Genomic DNA, 13080 nt, shown 5'->3' on the forward strand with positions numbered 1-13080 from the left:
GTTTCTGCAGGGTGGAGAACGCGCTTGATGTTGGTTCGGGGTCATGCCGCGTTGTTTCGGAATGACGTCCGACGTTTTGCTCCGCGTCCTAGGAGCTGCTTCAGGAACTGAGTATGTACCACATACTCTAATTTAGGGGGGGAGGGGGGGAGGGGGGAGCCTCTGTGGAGTTCTGAAGGCGGATCGGACTCCAGATTGAGTATTGGCCACATTCGCGGCGGATGGACAGTTTAGATTTTTGTTTTATTGGGGATCCCATCAATGACTCTCACGTCCCCAAATTAAACTACGATGGCAGCATGCGAGGCCTGAGCAGAGGGGCTAAGTTCAAAGGTCGCACCAATATGTGAGGGGCCAGGCGTACCCTATCGCAGATGTTTAGGGATGTCAACACAAAACATCCAGATACATACACACGCAGGGTGATCCACGCGCAGACACGCCCTCCACGGATCTCGACTGGGTCTCAGCATCTCTCAGCAGGAGGCAGAAACGTGGTAAAGCGATGGCTCCATGTCCTCAGAAAGGAGCGAGTGTTAGTGAGGTGTCAACTGGCCGTACTGTGTTGGGGTTGGTGGCAGGTGCGTGGAGGCTGTGACCCGACGTTTTGCTCCATTCATGGCTCCCTTTGTTTCAGTGGGGGGAGAGAATATATTCGTGGATCGCCCTCGGTATTATTTTATTGTAATTATAATGACGATGTGCAGCTCATTTTCGCTTGATAGGGTATTTGAACAATCGTGTTTTATGTTGGTGTCGCTTGAACTAAATAATGTAAGTTACACACGGCTGGTCTGTCAGGTTCCAGCCTGTATTTTATTTTTATTATTGCCAAAGCTAAAGGGACCGTAGCGCAGAGGAGTATTATTATTATCAATGTCGGGCAGAGCTCCCGTAATACCCCGCAAAGTCTTGACCCTTCCTGGGGTCGCTTGCGTGTCGTACCCGTGTCTCCCCCGTGCGGCACGAGGCAAAGGGAGGATGCGAAGGTTTATTTCAGTGTTCTTCACTAATATTCAGAGGGCGGGGTGGGGGGGGGGCACTTTCGCCAATAAGACTTCAGCAGTGTGAGGGCCTCCACACATTTGAAACCATTTGGTGTTTGACAGCAGCACGGCGATGATGATGATGATGGGGATTGTTTTCACATTTTGTGTATTGTCAGGGGCCGCACTATAGGCCACGACGGGCCGCCAGTGAAGAACACTAGTTTATTTAATATATTAAAATCATTACAACAGCGTCAACTGCATCACAGTTCAGCCTCCCCCCCCCCCCCCTTCCATGATATAATTAATCTCCATTCACTTTGATCGAGACCGGCTAAAGCGGTTGTCATTCCATTTGATTGGAATCAGTTCCTTAGAGCGGTGGAAATTCGATTTCGCTGATGGGGACCCCGTTCCAAGGAAAGTATTTCAATGATGATACCGATGTGGTGTATTTACGCGGGATTAGCTCCGCCAAGTATCAACACTCCGTGCCAAGGAGGGACCTGCTGCACTGGGATATTTCACCAATTACTCTTTCTCAATCTTGTGTGTAGTTGAGAGTTTGGCTTCGTGTAGGAGGAAACACGGCAACTCGGAGGAAGCCGATTCAAGCAAGGGGATAGTCCAGATGGGGCTTGTGAACCGCTTGCTGTCAGGCCATCTGCTGGCCAGCTCGCAGCCCCGTGTGGAATTGGGATTTTTTTTTACAAGTAAAGTTTTGCAAATTGAAAATAGCTATGTTACAATAGCAGTGACCCAGCATGAAGGTTTGTGTCATATTGGTGGTGGTAGTGATGAAAGTCTAATGACTACCAAGTTAATGGAGATTCTCTGGGTTACTGCAATTCAAACAATTGGGGCATTTGTTGAGCGAATAGAAATTGAAAGTGGTGGTGCTGCAAAGGTCGAACTCAACACAAACTCGCTACGTCGGTCATTGAAACACTGCCTTGCAGCGGAAAACAAATATAACAGGCTGACGTTTTGGGCAATGGGCCTTAACCAGAGCAGAGTTTGACTGACGTGGAGTTAAAATCCGTACTCTACCCTGGGAGGATTGTCTAAATGGACACTTTGGCTTTGCTGCACAGAGCGGCAAGTCCTTCATCTCGCCTCGTTAACGGGGCCCTCTCTGCCGTCCGCTTCCCACTCAACAGGCACCTCAGCCCCGCGGGGTTAAAGTTCAATCTCTGACCGAGCCACTGCATCCCTCTGTCCGTGGGTGGGTGGGGAGGGGGGGGGGGTCTGTTTCACGTGTTCCCAGTAATTGGTCTGTCCTCTACGGTTATTATAATTGTTATAACTCGATTCCTTGGTAGCAATTTTTTGTTTATTGTTTCTCACACATATATTTTACCTAAATCATTCCTGTTTACTTTAGCGTAGTAGTCAAACTCACAATGATGTGTCGTATATATTTAAATATTTTGGGCGGTCGCGAATTTTTTTTTTCTGTAATCGACTCTGTTACAAGGGTAATACTTTACAATCGCGATACTTAGCACACAAACATATATAACCTTATCGATTGTACATTCATATAACACATGGCTGACGGACGCGTCTTGCGACTTTCACATGTAGGTCTTTGTTTATCGTAGCAACACATGTCAACTGGATCCAGGGCTTAATTTCATCAACACGATCAGAATACGTATTTATACTGGAGGAATCTGATGAGCTATGAAGCTCTTTTTGCAACAGATGTCCAGTAGTTTCACAGATGTCCGGTAGTTTCACAGATGCCCAGCAGAAAATCATCCGGAGACCCGGATAAATGTTGACGCCACTCGGCACACCACAACCCCAGTCAGTAATATCTCTCGCTGGGGACTGTGGCGACGACTCGTCGTCACGATACACCAGCTCGAGTCGAACCCAGAATATATGTCTTCGCCGGGCGCACCACATCCACCATGTGCATCTCGCCATGACTCTGGCGGCTGCCCCTCACGTGCCTACCTACTCCAGTCGGTGCCGGATTAAGATCGTGCGGGGCCAGTAGCATATGTTGTTAAAAAGGGGCCCTACACGTAAAATAAAAAAACACATACATATAAAAAAAATATTTACTTGCATAGTAAAGTAATTGTATTTTTTCATTTTCCATACAGCCAGCTAATATGACAAATCGCTAACCTTAAACACCCAGTCGTTCATAAAAGTTGAAGGCGGTATAGTACTATAGTAATAGAGCAATTGCAGAATCACTGAACCGGAATTGACAGCTTGAAAGCATTTAGCGCGGGGCCCTTGAAAGTGCGGGGCCCGTAGCTACCACATATGTAGCTACCACATATGCAGCTACTTTTGCTACGAGGATAAACCGGCACTGACTCCAGTTCATCTCCGCGAACCGCGACATATTTAGTGAAGAAATTACGCCCTGACCGGATCCAATTCGTTCTTACTTAGACTGGCTATCCCCACTCTGCCACCCGCTGTGTTAACCGCGCGTAGTGAGTGAGTGCGTGTATATATTTTAATGAATCCAGTATGCTAATTTGGCGTCGTTTTCCTGTTATTATTTGACACCGCGGATTTATTTCGGCAGCTCGGTGCCCGTCGTGCCTGATGTCACACGCTATGTCTTCTCTCCCTCGTGGTTTAATAAATGCCCAGTCTGTTGCGCTTGCTGGTGGTGTATAATATATATAGGTGTAGTGGCCGGTTGTAAGTGTGGCTGTCTTCTATAGCCCAGGTCTAGGGGGTGGTGGTGATCCAGTAGGAGTGGTGCAATGGTCAGTCACTCGGTCTATTTCGAGTGAGGCCCATTTTGAGCTAAGACGCCTCTGCTGTTTCAATGGCGACCTGTCCAAAGCCTGTAATCCATTTGCATTGGAAGGGAAGGTTTATAGCGTTTGCATAGAGCAAAAGGCAGTTACATTTTGTAAACACGACTGACTCATAATAATAAACAAGCGGAATGATGTATAATGGAAATCCGGTAAACAATACAAAATTCCATGCATAACACGAGAGGAGCTCGCATACGGCATTTAACATGGCATTTACAGCGGCAAAGATTGCAATTGCGCACTCAGATTTAACGTATTTCCAAAAGTGCCAATGTGTTTTCGTTCCAGTGACAAATGTCTTTGCTGCCCGCATGGTGCGCTGACATTTTTGGCGTCGTGACCAGTCGCTGTGCTGCCTCCCCCCTGACGTGTGGCGATCGTAGAGGGGGTGGAACAATCGGTGCTGTGGTCCGTAGGCGTAGTTCTCATTCGCGTGGGTAATCTCGGCTTGGTGATCCACAGGTTGCTTCGCGCGCACGCACACACACACACACGCACACACACACGCACACACCCGCACGCACACACACACACGCGCACACACGCACACACACACGAACACACGCACGCACGCACACACGCACGCACACACGCACGCACACACGCACACACGCACACACACACACGCACACACACACACGCACACACACACACACGCACGTACACACACGCACACACACACACACACGCACACACACACGCACACACACACACGCGCACACACACGCACACACGCGCACGCACACACGCACCACACACGCACGCACACACACACACGCACACACACACACGCACGCACACACGCACACATACACGCACACACACGCACACACACACGCGCACGCACACACGCGCACACACACGCACACACACACACACGTGCTCCAGGCGTGCGTCACGCGAGCCAAGCTTTGGAAACTCGCCGTTACCATGCCAAGAACGTTTCTCCGTACAAGAAGACCGCTGTCGACTATCCCACCGCGTAGTTCACCCTCGCACCAGGAGACAACATCCAGCGGCGGTCGCTTTTAACATCCCCAGAGATGGTGATGGTCTGGATATTCACCTGTGTGCATAGATATGTTTGCGTGAGGATGTTAATAACGGGAGAATTGCGAGACAGCACGGCCATAACTTTCACGCAACGTTTCAATTCAGTTGTAAAAAAATATATATACCACTGCGAAATTACATGCCATGTCGGTCAAGGAGGGCTTTTTGACCATACTTCACCACGCTGGTCAGTGCAGGTTGGGGTGAAGTGGGGGCGGAAGAGCGGAGGGGGTAAGACAGGAACATTGTTCAGATATCACTCGTCACTGATGTTAGCCGTGGCCAGGAATCAAACTCAGGTCGCCGTGTCCGCAGTGCAGTGTGCTCACCACTGTTCGCCCACAGATGAACAGTGTAGATATGCAGTTTGTATACGTAGGGTGAGCTGTGTATGGATTCCCCACTCATTTCGAATGATTATCTTCCTCTTTATTTCTTGGAACCTATTATGTTGGGCAAAGTGTATCGGGAGAGTATGCGTAGATTTCTGGGACACGTGTAGAGTAATTTGTTTTTCTTCCCTATATTCAGTAGTTCTGACTTTAATGAGGTATCTTTAAATGTATTGCCCTCTGCAATTTATATTTGTAAGTGGAGTTTATAAAGCCATCTGTGGGCTGAAAACGCGACCATTGTATTTTAGTTTTTCTAGCATGCTCCGTTGCAGTAAATGATTTGCCTATTTTCTGGATTATAAGACGCCCCGCGGAAAGTAAGACTCGGCCCAAACGTGCACGTGGTTTCAAGTAGAGTGATGCAAAATCTGGTCACGCACGTACGCACACACACGCCGGGTTATAAGACAGAGCCCCAATGTACTCATATAAAATACAGGGGAAATAAGTGCGTTTTATTATCCGGGGAATAAGGTCGTTGTCGGATCGCTGTTGGCCTGCGGTGATTTTGTATTCCGTGCGTGCGTTCGCTCGCTCGAAACCGCTTGAAACTGCACCTCGTTATTTCGCGACTTCCAAAGGTTCTCGGACGATGAGATTTTCGCAACATTATTTTCATCTTAAACTGACATACATGTTTCACTAATTTCGCACATCACACGCACATTATTGCGGCTGAGTTGTGTGTGTTGGATGGGGTTTGGTGGATGGTGCGGCATACTGATTCGTAGTTGGTTTTTGCATATAGGCCACGTGGTGATGAGGATCTCACCAAATGTTGTCGTATAGCCCTCCACCACTCGACAAAGACAAACAAATTGTCGGGCACTGCACAAGCGGTATAACAATGCACTGATTATTATGCAATTGTATAAATTATATGCAGTGTGTTGGACTTCTTTCGCACCGTACGTTGCCCAACGTACTAAGCAGAGGTGTGCTTAGTACGTTGGGCAACAAGAAGGAGTTCTAAGGAAATTAATTAACCGGTAAACAATTCTCATAACTCAATGCATTTGGAAGGTCTTAGATACATTTCTCCAAATCACCATATCTGTGTATCGTAATATCGGCTGCGAAAAAATCCTACGTATTACGTATTGGACACTGTTTTGCAGATTTAAGCTTTTGAGTTGAAGAACACCATTAATGGTATTGAATATAAACACAAGTAATTATTTTAAGTTAAATCGTGTAGGCATAATGTAATCTTTTTCACTCTAACCCTCCTCCATACCTCTGATTAGCACGGTTGGCTACGTACGGTGCAAAAGAAGTTCAACAGACAACCCGACAACCAATCAGATCAATTTGTCACGTGGAAAATTGTCTTGGTTTTTCAGCAAAAAAAATTACTCTGATCTATACAAGGCTATGGGTCTCTGTCGAACACGTTGGCGGTTTTAAAGAATGCACATTGATCGGCAGGCGCGTCTTTATGCACACACACACACAACGTTGACGATGTAATGATGTACTCTCTTATATTTTCTTTTTTTTGTGTTATTTGAATGTCTATACGATTATTGAATGCTACCTATATTTGTTTCCGTTTTGTAAAATTGCGCATATTATTTTATGGTGGTCGTGTTTCGTCGATGACCTTTGCCACTGGACATAGGGCCCTCCCCCCTCATTCCATAAGGCGGCTATTTTATTACCAAACATGGGCCTATAGGTGAAAATTCCACAATCCTATGGCGGGGAGCAGTATATCCATAGAACCGCCGCTGTTGACTCACCACGCGCCAATCTTCATCAGGTGGTACTCATTTTAACCGACCGATGGAGGGATGGTGATGATAATGATGTAATTATGATGATGATGATGATGTGGTGGTGGCTAAGTCGATCTTGGCCGGTTTGTGAACTTTATTTTTTTTGCACGTCGTTGTTGTTGTTTAAACTGAATTTCACCCCCCACACGCGGCGGTGTTTTTGTACGTAACCAGGTGAGAGCTCTGCGAGACCCGGGTGAGTCTCCTTTGCAGGAGCGACCTGGGGCGTTCGTGTGCCATTAGGGGGAGGGGGGCGACGATTCCCGCGGTTCATTGAGTCGTTTTGCAGTGCTCATTTTCGACGCCTGGACACACAGTGGCCCACACTTACGACTCACGCCGGGGGAATGTGTCGTCGTCCACTGCGGGGAGACCGCGCTACCTACAGCTGGGCCGCGTCGCCTTCGCTGCATTCACTGCCACTGTGGGCCCGACTGCCTTCAGTAACATACCGCACACACAAAGACAAAGATCCCCCGTGGAGCCTGTACAGGCTGTTGGGGCAAGTGCTGTTAGCGAGCACGGGGGTTTGGATGGTCAACACCACGCCCGACCGCCTTTGTCTCCCTAGTGACGATGTTTACACACCGCACCAGGTACTCATTTGAGGCTGAGTCGACCTAGGAGAGGCCCAGGGACAGGTTCAGATAATCGTCACCGGTGTTGGCCGTGAGTGGTAATCGAACCCGGGTCGCCAGGTTCTTAGTGCAGCGCGCTAACCGCTGCACCACCGCTCCCCACGCCCCACATTCACAATCCCAGATGCCTCTTTGAATGAATTTACTTTGTTGTGGCTTTTACCCCCAAGGCTTTAAGTCACTGCTACCATTGCTGTCGAAGTTTGTGTTGTTGTTGTTGTTGTTTTTAATCCAACGACTTGTGCGCGCATCGTTTCGCGTTCCGCAGACTTGTTACTTTTCATTGTTTATATATTTAAGAATAAATAAATAAAACACGAAGTACGTAACCATGAAGTCTAGGAGTCTGTTCCGGCAGTGTTTTAAAGGCCACGACCGTGCGAGTCGCAGGGTCCTGCTTTGGTCATAATACCCTTTATTGACGCTGTCCAATTACCACGGTTGGCTACGCACGGTGCGAAAGAAGTCCAACAGCCATATTAGACATTAGTACGTCTCATGGACGTAATCACTGGTTCACTGCAACTCAAAGACTCACTCCTACAAGGTGCGTGGTGAAGTTAGGAGATGTCCATGTGCTCGGCATTTGAAGGCTTGAAGACAAGAATCAGTGATCTCGCCAACAATGTCTTTATCAGGGAGGAAGTTCCATGTCCAGACAGCAGAGTGAAGGGAGCATTCTGTCCAGGGAGCATGTCCTGGCTGTGGTCATGAACTCCATGAACTTGAAAACTCGGGGTTTAATCACAGTTGGCTGACACCAAGATTCAAACTCGAGGTCTTTGCGATGCCTGGATCAGTGTCTCTAACGTGTCGTTAGCCCCGAGAGCCAACGAGCCCACCAATACTACACAGCCCTTACACGTGTACGCATGCGTTTGCTATACCCGTGTGATACAACACCATATACTGTGTGGTGTCACCATGAGTTGCGAGGCAATGCGTTACGGGTGACGCATTCACGCGGGCTGCGTCGATGTCAGAGGTCGCAAACGGATTTTGATTCCTTACCCGTACCCGTACCCGGCCGCACCAGGGTCGCAAACGGGTACCCGTACCCGGCCGGGTACGGGTAGCCGGGTATCGGGTAGGGTACGGGTATCGGGTACCCGGTTGCGACCTCTAGTCGATGGGCATAGCGAGGAGCTGGGGCAGCGAGTAGGATCAGGGCTGAATTTCTCACTGCATCTATCCCTGGGGTCGCTGGGTAGAGTGGAGTTGGTGGCGTGACTGGTAACCACAGCCACAGTGGCACGGAGACTGAGATAACAAGAGACTACATATCATGTCAGAGAAGACAATTAAAATGAGTTACCACCTATATTCTTTGCATTCTTTGGTTCTTTCGGTAAAGTTACGTAGATAGAAAATAAAAATAAATAAATTGATAAAAGCAAAAAAACCCACGACGTTTCGATTGCAACACAAGCGGTCTTCATCAGGCGGAGAGAAAAGAGGGGGCAAGTCTCCAAATGCAACTGCTTCTAAGGGCTTCCAGAGTTGTGAGTGGGCGGAGGACCGAGAGTGACGAGGCAGCAGCAGGGAAAGTTGTGCGGCGTGAACAGCATGGGCGGGGCAGCCAATGGGGGAGGGAGGGGGTAGAGATAGGGGGGGGAGAGAGGGGGGAGAGATAGGAGTAGAGAGAGAGAGAGGGGGGTTAGAGATAGGGGAAGAGAGAGGGGGGGTAGAGATAGGGGGAGAGAGGGGGTAGAGGTGGGGGGGGAGAGAGGGGGGTAGAGATGGGGGGGAGAGAGGGGGGTAGAGATGGGGGGAGAGAGGGGGGGAGAGATAGGAGGAGAGAGAGAGGGGGGGTTAGAGATAGGGAGAGAGGGGGGGTAGAGATAGGGGGAGAGAGGGGGTAGAGATGGGGGGGGAGAGAGGGGGGTAGAGATGGGGGGGGGGAGAGGGGGGTAGAGATAGGGGGAGAGAGAGAAGGGGGGGTTAGAGATAGGGGGAGAGAGGGGAGTAGAGATGGGGGGAGAGAGAGAGGGGGGGTTAGAGATAGGGGGTAGAGATAGGAGGAGAGAGAGGGGGGGTTAGAGATAGGGGGAGAGAGGGGGGTAGAGATGGGGGCAGAGAGGGGGGTAGAGATGGGGAGAGAGAGAGAGGGGGGGTTAGAGATAGGGGGAGAGAGGGGGTAGAGATAGGGGGAGAGAGAGAGGGGGGGTTAGAGATAGGGGGTAGAGATAGGAGGAGAGAGAGGGGGGGTTAGAGATAGGGGTAGAGATGGGGGGAGAGAGAGAGGGGGGGTTAGAGATAGGGGGTAGAGATAGGAGGAGAGAGAGGGGGGGTTAGAGATAGGGGGTAGAGATGGGGGGAGAGAGAGAGAGGGGGGGTTAGAGATAGGGGGTAGAGATAGGAGGAGAGAGAGGGGGGTAGATATATAGGTGGTAACTGAAGACGAGGGCGCAGTCCAAGTGTGTTAGACAATGGGGGGAGGAAGAGGGTAGAGATGGGGGGGAGAGAGAGGGTGGTAGAGATGGGGGGGGCATTGCACCTCACTACGCCCATCCACACTGCTGACGGTAGAGGTTGACAAGAAAGCACAAATGAAGTCATGACCCAAAGTGGTTGATGACATCTGTCCAATGATTGCCGAGTTTATAACCGTCGTCTCGGTTGAAATTGTGTCTGTGTCTGTATACATGGATGGCTTCGTGAACGAATCTTTGTTGATAGCCAGTCGGCTTGCCAAGTACCTTCGTCTTAGAGAAATCAATTTCACGTGAGCCAGCCGCATTAAAGCAATGATCAGCCACGGCTGAGGTATTGGTCCTGCCGTGTTTCAGATCTGCCTTATGTTCACGAACACGGTCCGAGACTTGTCGTTTGGTTTCCCCAATGTATCTGCTGCCGCAGATACAGCTTAGTTTGTAGACGCCGGGATATTGCACGTCAGGAATCTTGTCCTTCACAGTTGCGATCAGATCACGAATTGTATGCACTGAGTTACCACCTGCTGCATTATAATGAGACGTGACTGGGAGAATCTAATGCAGTGTTAGTCACTCGGCTTTCAGAGTGGGCGCCACTTTCGCCGCAAAGACATCAGTGTGAGGGCCGCCACACGCTCGAAACCATTGTTGGGTTTGACAGCAGCACGATGCTGATGATGATGATGGGGGAGGTGTTGTCACTCTTTGTGTATCGTGTAGGGCAGCACGTCAGGGCCCGCACTAAAGGCCACCAGGGGCCCCCAGTAGCCCGCGGGCCTTGAAATTGAAGAACACCGATCTAACGTTCTTGAGCAATACCACGGGCAGAGCTAATTAGAAGTCCATGATCGCTGACGTCTTTGAGAAGGGACATGTCACACAGAGAGCGACACGTATCCTGGGTACGGTGTGCCGGGTGTGGCAATATTTGCCTGTTCTCCGACGAGGCTGAAATTAATACATTTTTAGGGGATCGTTATGCGTGAGTGGTCACAGTATTACTGTCGCTCGCAAGCGTGGAGTGGGGATGCCGTGGCCTGCGGGGAGCTGAGCACCAGGGGTAGTTCTGAAAGGATCCGCGGAGATCTGAGAAGCTTCGGCTGGGACCCTGCATCGAGGAGCAATCGTGCACCACCGTGCCTCCACACCCCACACGGCAATCCTGGTCTCGTGAAATCTCGCCGAGCTAAACACAATCAGCTTGAACGATCTCGCATATTTTCTCCCTTCCCCTCCGCTCCCCATGCCATCATCGCACATTGCAAATAAAGGTTTTATATATATAAAGCTCTATAAGCTTTCTGAGTCGTATTGCGGTTGGCAAATGGAATAATAAATGTGCTCTTCTCTGAATAGGGTGTTGATTGTTGTTTTGTGTGTGTACGGGGGGGGGGGTAGAGCGGTAGCGTAGCACGCTACAAATCAGGAACCCCTGAGTTCGAATCCCGACCCGTGGCAAACAAACATAATTTCGTTTTACTTTTTAATTTCATTATATTAACCGGTTCTGGGCATTCTCTCGGTCTACTAACGTCTCAAGCGAGTAGCTGCTGCGCTAAGGCCACTCGTCCCCGACACTCTTAGAGGTTACAATACTCAGCGAGGATGTTTCCGAATGAAGGGCAAATTTGATTACGCGTTGCAAGCGAGTCGAAATTACATTTCCTCCCGAGACATCACGTTTACAATATATATATACCGCAGTACATATTATTTAGGTCTTTCGGTAAAGTCACGTAGATATAGGTTCAAATCACATATATATATGAATTCCTGCCGTCACGAAAGCTTTCAGCCAAGATACTGCAGTACACACAACCACCCTCCATTGCACGTGTTGTGTGTAAATGCGTGATGCGTTGTCAAGGACACAGCGGCTTTTAAACTCGCATCCTGCTCCTTGCAGTCATCACAAGACCGCGCAGCGACTCCGGGTCCAGTCGTTCCCACTGCTGCCAGGCGTTAATCGGATCACTTCGATAACATCTCAAATCAACAATTGGCCTTAGATCCAAGAGTGTACACGAGGCGCGTGCGACTGATAAATCGTACGGCGCACGAAGCAAGCGGAGTGGCACGAGCTCGCACGGCACACGTGGGCCCTGCGTGGTCAGCACCACGCCCGGCCTCGTTTGTCTCCCCGCCGCCGATGTTGACACATCGCACCAAGCGCCCCATGTGACGCTGAGTCGGCCTAGGGATGTTGGCCGTGAGTGGGAATCGAACTCGCCGGGTTTGAAGCGCGGTGCGCTAACCACTGCGCCACCGCTCACCACACACCGATAGACACAAATATACAATGGACTCACATAAACACACAAAGACAAAGATACCCCCTGTCGCCTGAACAGACTTGGGGCAAGTGCTGTTAGCGAGCACCTATAAAGGCCGGCACGGCACACGAGGGGGTGGGTGGCCAGCATCAGGCCCGACCGCCTTTGTCTCCCCAGTGACACATACTGACTCACCTCTCGCCTGACATCAAAGCGCATTGAACGGCTCCGAATGTTGACCTCTTTATACGTACAGCACTGTACATAACGTAATCATCAGAGCAGTTGCGCAGAACATAACTAACAAAATAGATAAGCAGCCAGTGGTCCCTTCATACGTACATATGTCCATCCACATCAAAAACAAATGTCTTCTTTACACAACCTGAAGCCCCATACCGGGAGCGCATGAGTTCGCCTGCTGTGCCTGAGCCCATTGCTGTGTGTGACCACGTGGCTAGAGCCGTGATATTGTGCGAAGACATTTGCGTGACAGTCGCGTGAAAGTCGCGTTATTTGATAGATTTTTTTATTTAAAACATGCTCAAAATATTTGCCAATTACACTATGTGTGGCCTTCAAAGGAAATATATAATCGGCGACGTTTCCCCTGATGGCTCTTCTTCGTGGCGTATTCATTGGTGTACTATGAAGAAGGCTCATTGCCCGAAACGTCGCCTATTATATATATTTTTTATAAGGCATTGTTATTGTCGAA

Source organism: Lethenteron reissneri, chromosome 34 (genome assembly GCF_015708825.2).
Source record: "Lethenteron reissneri isolate LAM-NWPU_2019-01 chromosome 34, ASM1570882v1, whole genome shotgun sequence".
Lineage (NCBI taxonomy): Eukaryota > Metazoa > Chordata > Hyperoartia > Petromyzontiformes > Petromyzontidae > Lethenteron > Lethenteron reissneri.